Genomic DNA, 16,162 nt, shown 5'->3' on the forward strand with positions numbered 1-16,162 from the left:
AGGTTCAAAAGCCGTAGTTACTGTACGTCCCAGCGGCACATCTTGGCATGACTCCAGAAAACTGAGTCTGAAGTAGAAGAGAAAGGTATGATCAGACCTTATAAAATGGTTCTTAGAGAAGAGACAGAATTCTCATTGCTGGAAATTTTACTAATACAGAAATATGACCAAGAGGAGTGCCAGATGAAAAAGTATAATGATACTCTTGGTTCATTACTCAAAACATTGTTTTAGAAACACAATGAACTGAGGCAGAAAGCCTAAAAACTTTACAAGTACTTGAATTCTGTTTATCATGTTAAGAACACTATTCACTGCAATAAAGCACAAAATTAATCTAGCCAGTGTGATTTGAAAAGCCAACTATATCCCTGAAAAGTTGCAAAGCCTTATAATAATGTTACAGAAATATCACAATAAAGAGTAAATAAGATATTAAAAATATAGAAAGAGTATATAATTTTAAAAAAGAAATCCAACATTCTAGGTCTTCCCATGAATTCGTGCTGTTTGGCAGCAGCTCTCTCCAGAAAGGAGGGAGAGCTCCCAACCACTGAGCCAGACTCCACAGACAAGAGAAAGGCACGGGACACCACTCCCATCGCTTTTCCAGCAATGCAACCCCAGAGCAAAGCTGGCCATGGTTCAGCACGTCCTTCTGGCCTGAAGAAACCCAAGCCTGTCCTTGGGACAGCAGAGCACAGCGCTCTACAAGACACGTACCACAGAAAAGTTCGAGTTCCTGTTCATTCTCATAGTCACTTGCTAAAACACTCACACAGAAACATAACATCTCCAGCTGCATCCTTCGCTCTCTGGTGACGTCCCATGATCAGTTCCATTTAAAGGGAAAAAAAAAATTAAAAAAAAAATTGTAACACTCCTCTCTTACTGCAGTCTCACGTCTCTCCAAACATTTTATGCTCTTGCCTGATGAACCATTCCAGGCAGATAGCTGAATTAAAGCAACCCATTTAGAAAAGGATGTGCTTCCATTTAGCATGAGGTATGGCTGAAACCACCCATTAGGTATTTATGTTAAACTGTTAAATAAGAGCATGAGAGCAGAAGTCCAGAATTTATTTTGCATTACTTCTGTTTCTGATGAAACTTTCAAAAACAAAGTAAATGTGTGTGCTTTTAGACAAGTGACTCCTCATCATAAAGACCCTATCACCTGTTCTGGTGGTAGGGAGTAGATTAACAGTATTGAGGGCAAATAGTCATTTCACATGCCACAACACCTGTGAAAGCCTGAAGAGATGAGAAATGGCTTTCAGATCAGGGAGGAAGGGAGGAAGGGAGGAAGGGAGGAAGGGAGGAAGGGAGGAAGGGAGGAAGGGAGGAAGGGAGGAAGGGAGGAAGGGAGGAAGGGAGGAAGGGAGGAAGGGAGGAAGGGAGGAAGGGAGGAAGGGAGGAAGGGAGGAAGGGAGGAAGGGAGGAAGGGAGGAAGGGAGGAAGGGAGGATTGTCCAAGACAATTGATTTTGGTTAAAGTTTTCACCCAGATGTCTCCTAGCAGTGTGGCTCTTTTGGTGAGGAAGCAAAGAACGATCCCCTTGGCTGATCCCATGTCTGTTCTCAGCTAGAGGGAAAAAGTTACCACAGCTAGAGGCCTGAGAACATACTCTCTCCATGTAGCTGAAATGATGAAAGTATTCGCTAATTTCTGCATTGATTAAATCACATATAATTGCAGAGCTATCAATATTAAGACCTTCATTTACAGTTTAAACATCCCAAAGGATAGCCAGCTTTGCAAGTCAGTCTAAATTCAACCTCAAATACGATGAAATAAAAGAGGGACAGAAAGAGTTCCCATTACTGAAGAACCATGAGGCTGGATGAAGAAGAGGGTGAACAGGGCAGTGATCTTAAAGGTAAACATCCCTGACAGAAGTCTGCTGTCACACAACCAAAGAGGGTATGACTTCCTCCTCTTGAGGATACCTCCTCTTTTTGAGATTCTTAGTTAGCCAGAAATACCGGACAGATTTCTTTGCGCACCCACATGATACAGCATAAGTACAAAAAGATAGTTATTTCCATTCATCTCTATCTCCAATAAGTTTTTTATAATGCAAATTGTACAATAGAGGGAAAAAAAACCCCAACTTCCTGCTTTATGCATGTATTTTCTCAGTTTTGATTGCTATACTGGGAGAAAGAGGGGAGAAAAAAAAAAAAAAAAAGCCTGTGACGCTTTTGCTGTCAAGCTTACACCCATTTGTCAGTCTTTAAAGGAACAACTTAATTATCCAGCTCCGTGCTACTTGTGCCTGCTGGGTGGAACCAGGAACTGACAGCACCTGACAATGCCACTGATGACCATGACAGACTCATACTAGTCTTCCTTATTTTTCATTCTGCTATTGCACAATTTTTAGTCTGTGAAGTGTTGTAAAGCTATGACAAAGCTGTGAGTATTGGAGACCTTAGGCTAACTCTCTAGAACCATGTTAGAAAATATACTCAGGAATTTGCCTAAGGTTAGGATAAATGGTCTTTCAGATATCAGGTTATGTTTCTACTTACCTGATGGAAAAGTAATTATTCAAATATCAGGCTAAAAGTTGCTAGTACAGACCATCAAAGTGATCTTGGAGTGAAGACTTGGGGGGGGGGGGGGGGGGGGCGGGAAGAGGGGCAGGGGGGAGAAGCTTCTCCAGATCTACAGATGCACTACTTTAGAGAGTAAGGGTACAGCAGGCCTGTGACAAACAGTACAGGTTTCCCAGAAGACATAATGGAGGCCTTTTCTGAGAAACTACCTCTAGATAATGGAAATCAAAACTGAAAGGACTAGACAGAACTGTGAGCAAATCAGGATAACACACATCCTTGACTAAAACTGCAGTCATTTTGGTCACTACCAATGTATTTGTACAGCCTATCAAACACTAGAAGAAACTTTAAGCAGGATACTGATGGGCCAAATTGGCTCTTGGGAATACAGCTCCCTGAAGTGGCAACATCGTCATTTCCGAACTAGTAGACAGCTTACTGCTTCTACAGTGACTGGAGAGAGAGAGTGAAGAAGTTACTTTATGAAGAAAATGTTATTATACCAACTTTTCAAACCAACAAATAACCCATGAAAAACAAAAACAAACCCACTCTATGTTCCTGTTAACTACTCAGACCAAGAAGCATGGAGAGACCACGTTCTGCAGAAACACCCCAGACTGAGACTCTGCAAGTTCTAGAGTCAAGTATAGTTTTATACTGCATGAACATGTTCTTTACAGTAAGCAGTTGTCCAACTTCTTCATCCAAAATGCTTGTGCGTTTTATGAAACTATAGTGGACCGTCTCTTAAAACAGTGTAATGAAATCTTGCAAACACTTACCTAACATGAATCATTTGATTTTAAGCCTGACAGTCAGACAAATCTATTTAAAGAGCATCTCTCACAGAAGAAGAAAAAAAAAAAAAAAAAAAAAAAAAAAGCATTTGCTTTGAACTGCAGAAGGTTCAGTGGTGGTGGAGGACTGGAAACTTCTACCTACTCGAGCTTGAGGGGAACTCTCTGCTTCTTCTCAACTGCCTGCAAATGTGTCTCTGGAGCTATAGTCTAAGCAGTCATTTCTGCGGCACTTCCTGAAAGAAGGACATCAGCTGACAAATATGTTTTTGTGCAAGCCTACGACCACATAGACTTCTGTTCAAAATAGCAGAAAAGCAAATTATTTATCCCACAGAGCCACCAAGAGAGAGAAGAGTAGGGTAGTGTGTCCAGACTTTAATAAGCAGTTAAGGGGACACTAAGTATCCAGTTGGTTCTCAAATAATTGGAAAAGCTACTAAAATCTATCCAGTAAAGAGCTCTAATACAACATCACAACCATTCAAAAGCCAATTACAATTAAAAAAAATTTAAACATACAGCTCTAAATATCTAAAAAGCCAGCACTGCAGTGTTTTCTAATTGAAAGTAACTTAACCTGCAAGATGATCTAGAAGTTTCTGGGGGAAACCATCTCTTGTTAGAGACTGCAATTTATAAGAGCACAATGTGGGATAATCGAATAATAAAGGGCTTCTGTTCGAAGACAATGAGAGAGATGAAGTCAGAACCAGAGATGCAAAGGCCACATTATTTACTTTGTGTGGGGCTTACTGCCAAAACACACTTCAGTCTCCAGATAAAACCTTTACTCCTATCAAAAACACGGTATTAATAACCACCGATCTCATTCATCACGGCACTGTCGGCACATGCATTTGCTGTGTAGGCTACAGAGACACAGGCAGATGAGCCCACAGCTTCGTGTCCTACTTCCGAAATTCTTTGGAGGCAGTTGCCCCCCATTTCTGTTATACAGCCCAAAAGATCTGTTATCTGAATAACTTTTCTTTGACAGTTCAAGAGGGAAAGAAATATATATAAAATTAAGAAAGCCTGCCCAGCCTGAAGTAAATTCAAGCCATTTCAAAATAATTTGCAGTTCCTTCAGATCTTCCCTCCACAGCTGCCCAGCTCTTTAAGACTGCTGTAGACAATAATAAAAGCCTGCATCTTAACACACCTGGATTTCCAAAGCACTTATCCTAAAGTTTTGTATTACTTCCTACACGAAGGGTAAGTTTACTCTCGCAAGCCTGTATTTAAAAAAATACCCTACCTACCCCTAGGCTTGATGCTGGACACTTCACAATGAGGAAGAGTGGTGTAAAATCAGCTTTTCATCAACTTGTAGAGTTCAGATGAACGGGGAAAACACAGCAGCTTCAAATGTTACGCAAGTCCTCAAAAGCAGTTAAACATCACCAATCAATCCTATGTAACACAGAAAAATCACAACAAATAGGAGCAGGGCAGCTGTCAACCATATGGTGAAATGGAAGGTTCTGGTTTGATTCTAGCAAACGCTCAGCCAACCTCCTGCTGCCAGTTATTTCCTTTCCAAATCTTCACCTTGGGTCTCCAAAAGGGACCTTCAAGATGAATTCAGTATTTTGTTCGATCTCCAGACATACAGAATTTTGCAATGAAAAAGTTTGTTTATTTTACAGTCATCAGCTAGCTATTGCAACAAGATTCCAAGGCCCTTGTTTTCTTGTGAATAAGGTGCCACAGGAAAAATCTCATCTCTCTTCCAGTAATACTACTGATCCAAGAAAACAGATGTTTTCTACTTTGGCTTGCGAATTCCACCCCAATAATGACTGAAGAGTTCCTAGAAGCTTTTAGAAGTAGTCAGCAGTATTCAGCAAGATAAGGCCTAATGACTGACAACTTCTTATATCCTAAAACCCTGGTGCCGTTCTTTCCCTGACCTTGCAGACTTTTACTGAACAGTCTAAAAATATTTTTTTCAGGAAAAAAAATCTTCCTCATCTATAACAACTACCTTGTTATAACTACGAGTTCTGCGAATCTTCACACTCCTTTCCTTCTATAAAACAGAAGGCAGTAGCAATCAACTCCCAAATCATACGCTGTTCACATTACTGCACCACAAATCCCTTTGTTTCATTAAACTCCATTTCATTATACCTTGATTTCAGTAATGTTTGAAACAACTGTGTGTGCTAATATACACACGCCTACATAGAATAAAATTTCTTGCTTACCTAAAAATAGGTAAGCAAGAAATTAATTTTGCAGGAAAACAAGCAAACAGAAGAACTCCAGCACCATCAGTACTTCAATTTCCAAGGAAAGACAATGCAGACTAAGGAACGGCAGCAATACATCTGGAGAAGTAACAGACTTTGACCAAACAGACAGACAGCTTTTGGGTGGAAAAACAGGCCTTTCCGGTGATGTGTTAGGAATCTCGAAGTGAAACACTGCAAGGCACTGCTCTCAAGGAGAAAGGTGGCATCCAGGGCAGAAATCAGGTTCCTCCACACAGGCATTATTTGTAATGGACTTTTTGATACCCATGGCTAGTGAAAAACTGCACAGAGGGTGGACAGACACAATTCCCATCTCCCTCTTGATCAACAGGGGCCAGACAATATATTTGTTAGTACCACTAAAGCACTTATTCCTTCCCTCTTTTCTCTTAGCTGAGGATAGCATTTGGTATTTATATAACAGTTATAACTTATTCTTAAACTATTAATTCTCTATATTTTGTGTTTTATCTATAGCTTACCAAGGTGTAGTATAGAGGAACTTACACAAAGCATACGCAGAGAGAGTAAAGAAAGAGCGAGCAGTAGTTTAAGGTCCCTGTGCCGGGTCCCAGTATCAAACGCTGACATCATTTTTTCCTGCCTTGCTAAAACTGACAAGCAGAAGGAGTGCTGCTGCACCGCAAAACATTATATAGATTAATACCTCTACATAAAAATATAAACCCATGCATGCAGCATCTACAACATGCTGATTATTCATCTTTTTTTAAGCATCTGTGCTGTATAGTTATAAATAACATTTCAGCAGAATCACGAGTGTGCACACACATGCATAAGCACTTAATAATCTCAACTTGGGTTGAGGATCATTACTATTTAGTTCTAGAAGAGTAAGGATAACTAACAAGAACAGGGAAATTCATTTTAGCTTCATTTGGCTTTGTATACAAAAGCCTTTTCCTGCAAAATCCATTGAAGACTTCAGAACCTGAATAGGAAAAACACTTGCAGATACCACAAGAAAAAGCTTACTGAACCAAAACATCCTGTACCCAACAGCACATGCAAAGAGTAAAACAAACAATCAGGTTGGTGGAAACATACCATGATACTCTGCACTCACCAACAATCTAGGAACAGACAAGCAAGGGGAGTAGATCTCAAAGCTGGATTTATTTTCTACACAACTAGGAGACCAGCAGAAGAAAACATCTGATCAATGCATTGAGGGAAATTGCAGAGGAAAAGACTCTGTGCAAGGTGATGAGATTGGTTGGTTTTTTTTCCCTTTTTTAAAATAGGAAGCAGATAGACACAAACAAACCTTGAAACTTTACATCCCAAACTTACACATGGTGGTCTTGCCTCCTACAAGCAAATAAAGCATTTGTAATATGCTGCCATGGCTTCCCTGTGGCTCCTGCACTCCAAGACCAGAGCTGAGGGGACAACCATGGACATACTGTGCCTCTCTTCAGCCGCAGCCCCAATCCATCACACAACCTCATAAAGTGCCCATTGTACATGGCTTTGCGTGTTTTAAAGAAGACAATGACAACTGAATGCACAACAGTCCTGAACTCACAGCTGAACATCAAATACAGGCAAGGTCACATACCGATTCACGCAAATATGGGAAGAAAGCCCTTGTATAACAGGACGTGCAGCCACCTCCATTACCTGATATTTTACTTCCATTAAGCAGCCCCTTACAAATAGACAATTTACCCTGCTTAAATTCTTCTGGTATAAGACATTCTGAAGATGTACTAGAATACATATTTTGGAGAACAAAATTCCCTTGATACCTTTTTATCAAGCAGTTGTAAAAAAGGCCTTCAAATCCAGTTCAACATATTTCATTGTGTGAAATTTGAAGTAGATGGCTAAAACGGGCAGGTAGTTTCTGATTTTCCTATACAGCATATTTGTCAGAAATACAATTCAGAAACGAAAACATTACAGAATACACATAGTGTACACAAATGGAAGTTTCATGTGTGCAAAGCAGATTGTCTCCTAGGAAAAAAGTTTTCTGAAATACAGATGTTTCATTTTATGTTAGAACTAAAAGTAAGGTGAAGCCTTAAGATTTGCATATGAACTGTCACAAAACTCTGGCCTCTTTGAATTCAAAGTCTGAATTCAAATTTCTAAGTTATGATTCAAAAAGAATGTTTATGTAAGCCTTACCAGATGCTACCATAAGGAATTACTTCCATACTCATTTTAAAAACTTATACAATTCTTTCATACAGATTTTAATATCTTAAATTCTTGGGATCTGCTGGAAAAAAAGCTGCTGTTCAACCTATAAAATGTAGATGCAATGATACAATTACCTTGTATCAAAACCAGGCTTATGGAGATGATGTTATTGTTTTCATTCAGAAAGGTTATTTCATCTTCACCATAAAAGTACTGTGAAACTAGCAAATGCAAAAGGGATTATTTTGTGTCCTGCTGTGGCCTGGAGAGAACCACAAAGCATGAAAGAGACTCTTGTTAAGTACAAGCAGGCTCTGTCCTAGTGGGTCACAGAAGCAGAAGCTGTGCAAATGCGGTATAATACAAGCTGAACAGACCAGTTGGGTGTTGGGGTAAGAAAAAGAAGGATGATGTCAACAGCTTTGATTTTTTTTTTTCTCTGCCTGGCGATGAAATGACACTACTGAGTGCCACCAGAAGCTCCCTACAAAACAACCAGGAAGTGGTCGAGAGGAGGTATATACGACGAAAGGAGCCTCTACACATTATTTGAGGGTTGCTCATTGGCAGAAAAAGAGCTTGAAGAGGTCGTTCACAGGAGTTCCTCTCTTTGCAACTGGAAGAAGCCTGTTAAATATGAAATTAAAACAGAATTCTGTGGATGCCCAGGGAAGTTATAACACATTTAACCAGCTGGTACATGCAAAGAGGAAAACACTCTTAAAAATAACAATAACAAAAAAATTTATTAAAACAGAATGAAAAAGAACAAGTTTAAGTGTATGTACACATGCCCCATATACAAAAATGAGGCCTGGCCTGACAGCACTGCAAGTATGTGCAAAGTACACAGCCGACAACAAGTGTTAAAGCCACTGAGTTCAACACCGAAAGAGCAGCTAGAGAAAACAGCAGCCTTGCGCAACTTCAGACAACAGGATTTCAGCCTGGACCGTAAATGAAAAGATGCTTACTTCAGAGATTTAGTTTCATTTCTGTTTCAACTGTTTCAATCCTGCTGTGGGTCTGAGCTCTACTGGGCCAGGCTGGATGAGGCTCTGAGCAACCTGACCTAGTCAGGGATGTCCCTGCTCCTTGCAGGGGGGTTGGACTAGATGACCTTTGAAGGTCCCTTCCAACCCTAACCATTCTATGATTCTATGATTCTATGAAAAGCAAGCAGCTACTTCTGTTACTCTCCCAAATCCGACCCTTCACTGATGGCCGACACCACTTGTGAAACTAAAGACAACATGTATCTGGCAGAAACCACATACCCTTCCAACAGTTACTCCCAGGAGTAATGCAAGGTTAAACACAAAGGATTACACAGCTTCTGGCTTAGTCCAGCCCAGAACACATGAAATTTAGAAAGCACAGCATCCTAAACTTGGTATGTTATATTCTGTATACTCAGTTCATCTTTTTTTTCCTCTGTAGAGAGAAGTACCCAGCCTAAATTGATGTGTCTCATCCCTTCAAGCAGAGTGCCTCAGGGAACAGGGCTGGGGGTGGAGCACAGAGAAGCTTCGGGAGGGAAAGGTCTCGAGCAAGAGATGACAGTGGCTATAGGGGTTCTTCTGCTCCATCACACACAGCAGGGGATGGGGATGAAACTAGATTTCAGGATGATACCATTTATGCAAGTGTCTGGTTTCTCGCTTCTAATTATGTGTGTGATCCTTTAAGAGTGTGACTCTGCCATGTAGCACCCTTGAGGGCAGGTGCAGAGCCCCATCCTGCTCTATCTCCCTTGGGAAGGTACCAAGGGTGTTCAAAGGAGATAGCTCCAGGCACTGCGGGGTATGACTGGTCTTAAACATGGCACAAAACTTGTAACAGATGTTTGGGGCCACTCATTGACAGGCTGGGAAGCAGAGACAGTGGGCAACAGGAAAGTTGCACACATGCATATTTCCGTTTTGTTTTCCCTAGTTCCTTGGAATTTTCTCTTTTAAAAAAAGCAAATTTTCTAGTACTTACTTAAATTAAATTGGGCTTTTTTGATGTTGAAATCCTTTCAGTCTTTTGGGAGCTCACCACAGGAGAAAGGTTAGACACATCCAACCTCAAATCTGTGGAGGACTCGATATCCTGCCATGGCAATCCAAGATGGTCTGTGAGGCTTGCTTCTTCCCACAACTCCCAGTCCAGGTTACATGGCCACTCTCAAACCAGCACCATCTGGAGTTGGTCACAGGACAGAGCCTTCACCTTCCAGTTGCACAGCAGAGTCACATGCTGCATGTTTCCCACACCTCCTCTTGCCAAATCCTGTTAGGACAAGACCTGTTGATACTGCTCCAGGCTCTCATCTCTGAGCTGTACAATATAACTTTTCCCTGGATTTCCTTAAACAGTGTGCTGGTGACACAAAAAACTGCTGAAGGAACATAACACTTGTATTTGACAGAAGAGGGTCTGAGGAAGATAAGCACCTTGGTACAGAAACAGATGCAGATCCAGAACACCAACAGGACAATAAAAGGACAAAACCAAACATTGTCCTGTTTGAAACTCCTTACCCTCAGAAAAACCAGCCTTTAAGGAATGATCATCTGACATCTAGGAAAGCAACATCTGTAAAAACAATCCCTATCAAGAAGAGTTACCACATCACTATGGTATTTTCAATCACCTCATTACACGACAATAGATGCTTTGATGAGAAATCAATTATAAAATTTACCTTCAATACTAGAATAAAGCACTCGGACGCACTGTTACTATTATTACTACCAACCATTGTTTAACCAGCATTACAACACAGAACACTTCCTTATACACACCTGTAAGGGAGACAGGAAAAAATAAGAATATTCTGTCCAGATCGAGAGTCTATGCATCCCTCCTCTGGGATTAAGAAAATAGACTATACATGTGTATGTGTGCACACATGTGACCAACTGGCTGACCTGGAAAAATCTTACATTTCTGGTCAATCAGGACTGAAGTCACCCCATGTGAAGCTAAACTGCTCTAAGATTGAGCAGTGTCAGATATATTTTCTTTGCTAGACTAGAAGGAACTTTTTTTGCTTTTTAGCATTCTCATTTTTTCTTGTCAAGTTTTCCAATTCCAACATACTCTCATGACCCATGCACTCACCAATTATGACAGCAACAGTAATGCGCATTCTCTTGTTGAACCGAGTACACAAGAAACTTAGAGAAAACTTGTGGAATTTAATACATATTAATACATCAGTTTAAAAGACTATTCTTACGATACAAAACATCAGAACCTGAAAAGATGCAACTGGAAAATGGATGAAGTGACATGGCTGTGACATACTGTTCTTTGGAAGAAGTAATCTTGTCTCGTAGCTCACATTCACGACAACTCCCAGGAAAAACAGCAACCGATTGACATCACTTGGCTCTTGGTGGAGTCAAAAAAAAAAAAAAAAAAAGCGTATCATACTGTAAAATCTTCCTACAAATGCATTTGTTCCAGCTCTCTTTGTTTTGCTTCTTGATTACTAGAAAAACTCTTTTTTTCTTGAGTGAAAGTACATAGATATGTTGCTATCTATTCAGAAGGGTAGTATGAGCATAATTTTCTCCAACACATGGCTTTGACTATATCCCACTATTACTCCTTCCTGTGATACGTCAGTCTCCCTGCATTTGCTTCTAAGGGCCCCCAGATCTATCATAATATTTTCCATTTGTAAGTGCATTATTAAAACCTGCCCCAAAAGTTGATGGTGCCAGCCTTCGTCAGCCATTTGTTACATTATAAAGCAAGTACTTCTGTTTTCTTTCCCTCAGAGAAGATGGAAACATACCAAAAACATCTATAAAACTATCTGGTTGTCCTCCAAATCACTCCTTTCCTGCCAAGCATGGAGAAGCGAGGCAGCAGGTGTGCCAAAACCATTGTTCATCGTGACAGCCACCACAGTCTGCTTCCTTCGCTCCTCTGGCTGTTTGTCATGTTTCTCTGGCCTTAGACAGGGAACCGTAACCCAGAATCAGCCTGTTTGGGTTTTTAAGACACTCAAAACTCTGAGATTACTGCTGTAACCTATAGGCATAACTACGTTATAAATGAATAACTTCAGAAAACACACAAATCCCTGTACATTCACTGCAATGCTTCTCTGTTTGTCAAAGAAAAGCAAGAGGTTTCTTGAACTGCCAGTTTTAACAAAAAAAAAAAAAAAAAAAAAAAAAAAAAAAAAAAACAAAAAAAAAAAAAAAAAGGAAGGGAAAAAAAGCCTACGGCTTCTCTAAGTCCCACCAAGTGCAACATACCAGAAGAAGGATCTGTCATCTCAGACAGGCGATGTATGAGAGTCACCTTCTCACATGGACAAATGAACCCAAAATCTCACCAAAGCAGGGAGGAGGGCACTCCCCTCTCTCCACCTCAGTGCTCTGGGGCAGGCAGCTAACCTCACCGCCCTTTGGCTCACAAAGGCAAATTCAGATCACAAAATAAGCACTGTTGGGGGGATGGGAAGAGGGGAGGAGAGGGGCTTGCTTTATTTCCTACTGGTTTGTTGGCTTGAATCAATCACGAAATTATAGCCAGGGCAAGGATAGTAAGACATCCTGTGCCACGTGTGGATCAGTTGAGCTCTGCCTCGGCAGACTATGATCAATCTTTATGCCCAAAACACAACAGGATTACAAAATAAATTATTGCTTTAAAAAAAAAAAAAAACTGGAATGCATTTGAATAGGCAGAATGTGTTTATTATACTGAATAATGAGAAGTGGAAGTGATACATAATTTTTTTTTTCTCCCCTCTGGTGACAAACTCTAGAACCAGATTTATCATTCTGTGGAATCAAAACCTCTGCTTAGTATCACCCAATGTATGAAAACAGTTTGTGGTTTTTTTCAAATCTACAAATTTAAACAAATATGTACCTCATGCTAAGCTAAAGCAGTGAGAAGTATGGAATAGTAGTGGGAGACTTCCAAAAGTCACAGGATAATTACTATTTATTTTGGAAACAAGACTCCTTACAGAAGTCAGAGGATGAGGAAACCAGCCAGAGCAAGTTGACTTTTACAAATCAACACATTACAATAATAAAGAAGCTCTACATATATTTAATACCTTATCTCATTATCATCTTTCTAACACAGAATTCAAGAGGTACAGGGAAGCAAAACCACATGTAAATTATCAAAAAAGCAGTGCTGAGAGCTTTTGACTATGTAATAGTTATACTGTAAAGTAACAAGACTGGGAAATGAACTGCCAACATCCCTTCCAGCTGCGACAAACATTAAGGTGAGAAGAGATTCTGACTGGTCTCATCTTCAGATTTATCAAGGATCCTATTAGCCAGAAGAAGCTATGGTGTGGTGGACCAGAGGCAGCTTATGGCTTAGAAAGTGCCTTTCACACAGGTAGCAGAACGTAATTAAAACGTACACATACAAAATACCATTAGACAGCAAGACTAGAATATTGAAAAGCAAACTACTAACAAACTGAAGTACCATTCTTTCTTTGCATCTTAGAAACAATGACAATCCACATTGAAAAGCAGTATTTTCTATCTTTCAGTACCACATATAGGAGAGAATTCCTGTGACAACTTGGATTAAATAAAAAAATCAGTCATGTCACAGCGGTGGTGACATTGAATTGAAACAAGAGATTTAAAAGTCAGAAAGACCTACCTTCAGAAGCCACTTTCTATTGCGTGAGCTCCACACTGGTATTGCAACAAAAGCTGGAGATCAGAGCGGTTGGGGAAAATTCTCAGAGGACTCAGTACTAGAGTAGCTACTCTGAGTAATACTTGCATGGAAAAATTATTTAAGGGAGGAGGAAAGAGCTAGAATAGCGTGGGAGGGGACAACCTGCTGTTTCAAACAATAGGAAGCTGTTAAAACAAGAAAACAAGGGCCTCCCTCAGCACAGGAAAGTCTCATTTGAAAAGCGTTGCCCCCGCTGCCACCTACCAAGCAGGCAGCTCTGACAACAGAGATAAGGCCAGAGGCCCGGCCCGCTTACCAACAATTCCCTTAGGAAACAGGGCCAGGCAAGAGGGAGGAGGGTTTTCCAAACCCTTTATAAAAGAGACCAGACTGGGGGCAGAGGAGAGGGAGATAGGGCTGTAAAGGCTAACTTCATTGTACAGCAGCCGCCTGCCTGTGCGAGGCAGGCCTCCTCTCAGTCCAAGCTAACTGGCAAGGGTCCGGCAAACCGTTCAGTTAAACACGAAGGATGTTTTCCCATAGGAGAGATTGATAAACAGGAGCAACATGTAGCCAGGACAATTCCTGGAACCATCCCCTGTAGTTCAAAGCCAGTGATACTGATCAAGGAAAAAAGAAGCTTGTTCAGAAGAACAGCTTCCTACCCCCAAAACCTCACATAAGCTCAGTTATTTAAGCTCAGGAGCAGCATTACTACATGATTATTCCCAGACTCTAAGAGCACAGCTCCAGACACTGGTGCCATCCGCATTCAGCATCAATCTGTTCTTCTATCACGGTCACGTTCATAGCACAGACAGGGAGAGTTACTGTATATCCAAGACCAAAATAACTTTAAAGAAAACTTTGGTTATGTTACAAAAAACAATGCACAACATTGTCTTTCTGTCCTAGCACAATATAATGCTAACAAACAGAATTAGACTGAAATATAACAACGCTTTGGACCATACAAGGTATTGAAGATACTATCCCCATTGGGACCATTTACCTAACAGAAACAAACAATGCAAAAAGGAAGCAGTTGGAATACAATTAAATCAGTTTGCCTTAAAAACAGTCCAGTCTCACAGGATAGAAAGGGCTGAGCCAAGTTTTAACTATGTCTTTCCATAATGATAGAGTTTTAGTGAGACAAAAATAGGAGTTAGAACAAAAAAGGAAAAAATATAGCAAAGGCGCAATACTCGAAGACGGGTTTTACCTCATGATGCTTGTACATTTTTTTTAATTTAGATTGATGTGTGCAAATTTAAAATAAGATAATTTTCTAAAGTGTACTAATAGTGGCATAATTGTGAACAAAAAATAGTACAATGTTCAGTAACCATGCCGAGCTCAAAACCTGCTCCACAGCTGTGTGTGGTTAAAACAGCATGTTAACTCTGTAGCACTCTTCCCTCAAACAACTTGTTTCAAGGAAGCCAAACCACTTAAAAGCACAGTTTGCAACACCAACACAGACCTTTTCCAAACAAAAGCAATGTGCCGATCCTCATTTTTATCATACAGAAGGAGTGATTGAGTCCTCCACGTGCCTTGCACCGTTACTTCTATCTGCAAGTTTCCTTTCAAATATCAGTGTAAGTCTTCCCAAGAGTTAGGAAGCCCATTTGTTCAAGTGGCATTATGTCCAGGGCTCAATGACCTGAGGTTGGCAAGCTCCCTTGCGGAGACAAAACTAGTCTCTATGCTCCCTTCCTCCCTCTCATTCCAAGGGATGAAGCATTTGCCTTTCCTCCTGTTCTGGTTTTGTTAGTGAGGGGGGGCCTAAGGTGGTAGCTTCTGTAGCAAACTGCTAGAAGTCGCTCCCCTTTGTTCAGTGGACTCGGCCGGGCCTAGGGCGGACCTGCTGCTGGCCAAGGCCGAGCCAATTGGTAGCAGAATGTCCCGTGATAACGCCTCTGCAATAACGTATTTAAGTAGGGGAAAACAGGAAAAAGAGGAGGAGAAGATGTGAAGCAGCTGAGCGGGGGGCAGAGAGGGGGAGGCGCGAGCCTCATGGGCCTTGCAGGCCTCACCCTCTGGCCTCCCGCCCGGCAGCCGACTGGGCCCAACTCGGCCCGGCCTGGCTGCAGGAAGTGGAGAGGAGATGAGAAGTGAATAAGATGTAAAAAGGATCCTGAGAGACGTCTGCCAGCCTGTTGTGAGGAACGGCTGCAGACGCCAAGGTCAGTGAAGGAGGAGGGGGAGGAGTAATATGGCTCCTGGCCAAGATTCCTCTGCAACTCGTGGTGACGACCATGGTGGAGCGGGTTGTCCCCCTGCAGCCCATGGAGGTCCACGGAGGGGCAGAGATCCACCTGCAGCCCGTGGAGGACCCCACGCCGGAGCAGGTGGAGGCCTGAAGGAGGCTGTGGCCCATGGAGGGCCCGCTGGGACAGCTGTTCTAGAGGGACTGCACCCGTGGAAGAGATGACCCACGCCGGAGCAGTTTCACGAAGGACTGTGGCCCGTGGGAGGGACCCCACGCTGGAGCAGAGGAGGAATGCGAGGAGTTCTTCCCCTGACGATGATACAGCGGCGTAAAAAAACGCGTGATGAACTGACGGTGACCCCCATTCCCTTTTCCCCCCGTGCCGCTCGGGAGGGGAAGGTAGTAGAGATAATGTTAAGCCCGGGAAGAGGGAGGGGTGGGGGGAGGTTATCTTGTTCCCTCTCTCATTCTCCTGCTAGT

General features: G+C 41.6%; 1 protein-coding gene across 5 annotated transcripts in view; it reads right to left on the reverse strand.

Annotated features, from left to right (window-relative positions):
* USP54 (ubiquitin specific peptidase 54) overlaps nucleotides 1–16,162 on the reverse strand; it is a 106,078-nt gene that overhangs the window by 56,004 nt on the left and 33,912 nt on the right. For 2 of the 5 annotated variants that reach the window (XM_086751818.1, XM_086751814.1), the window contains exon 1: nucleotides 13,444–13,559. The exons of 2 other annotated variants lie outside the window; for them this stretch is intronic. The gene's annotated coding sequence lies outside the window, so the exon portion shown is untranslated. Of the gene's footprint in view, nucleotides 1–3,509; nucleotides 3,530–13,443; nucleotides 13,560–16,162 lie in introns of those variants that run through there. One more of the 5 variants, XM_086751816.1, reaches the window with a different exon arrangement.

Source organism: Chlamydotis macqueenii, chromosome 7, assembly GCF_036417535.1.
Source record: "Chlamydotis macqueenii isolate bChlMac1 chromosome 7, bChlMac1.mat, whole genome shotgun sequence".
In the NCBI taxonomy this organism is placed as follows: Eukaryota; Metazoa; Chordata; class Aves; order Otidiformes; family Otididae; genus Chlamydotis; species Chlamydotis macqueenii.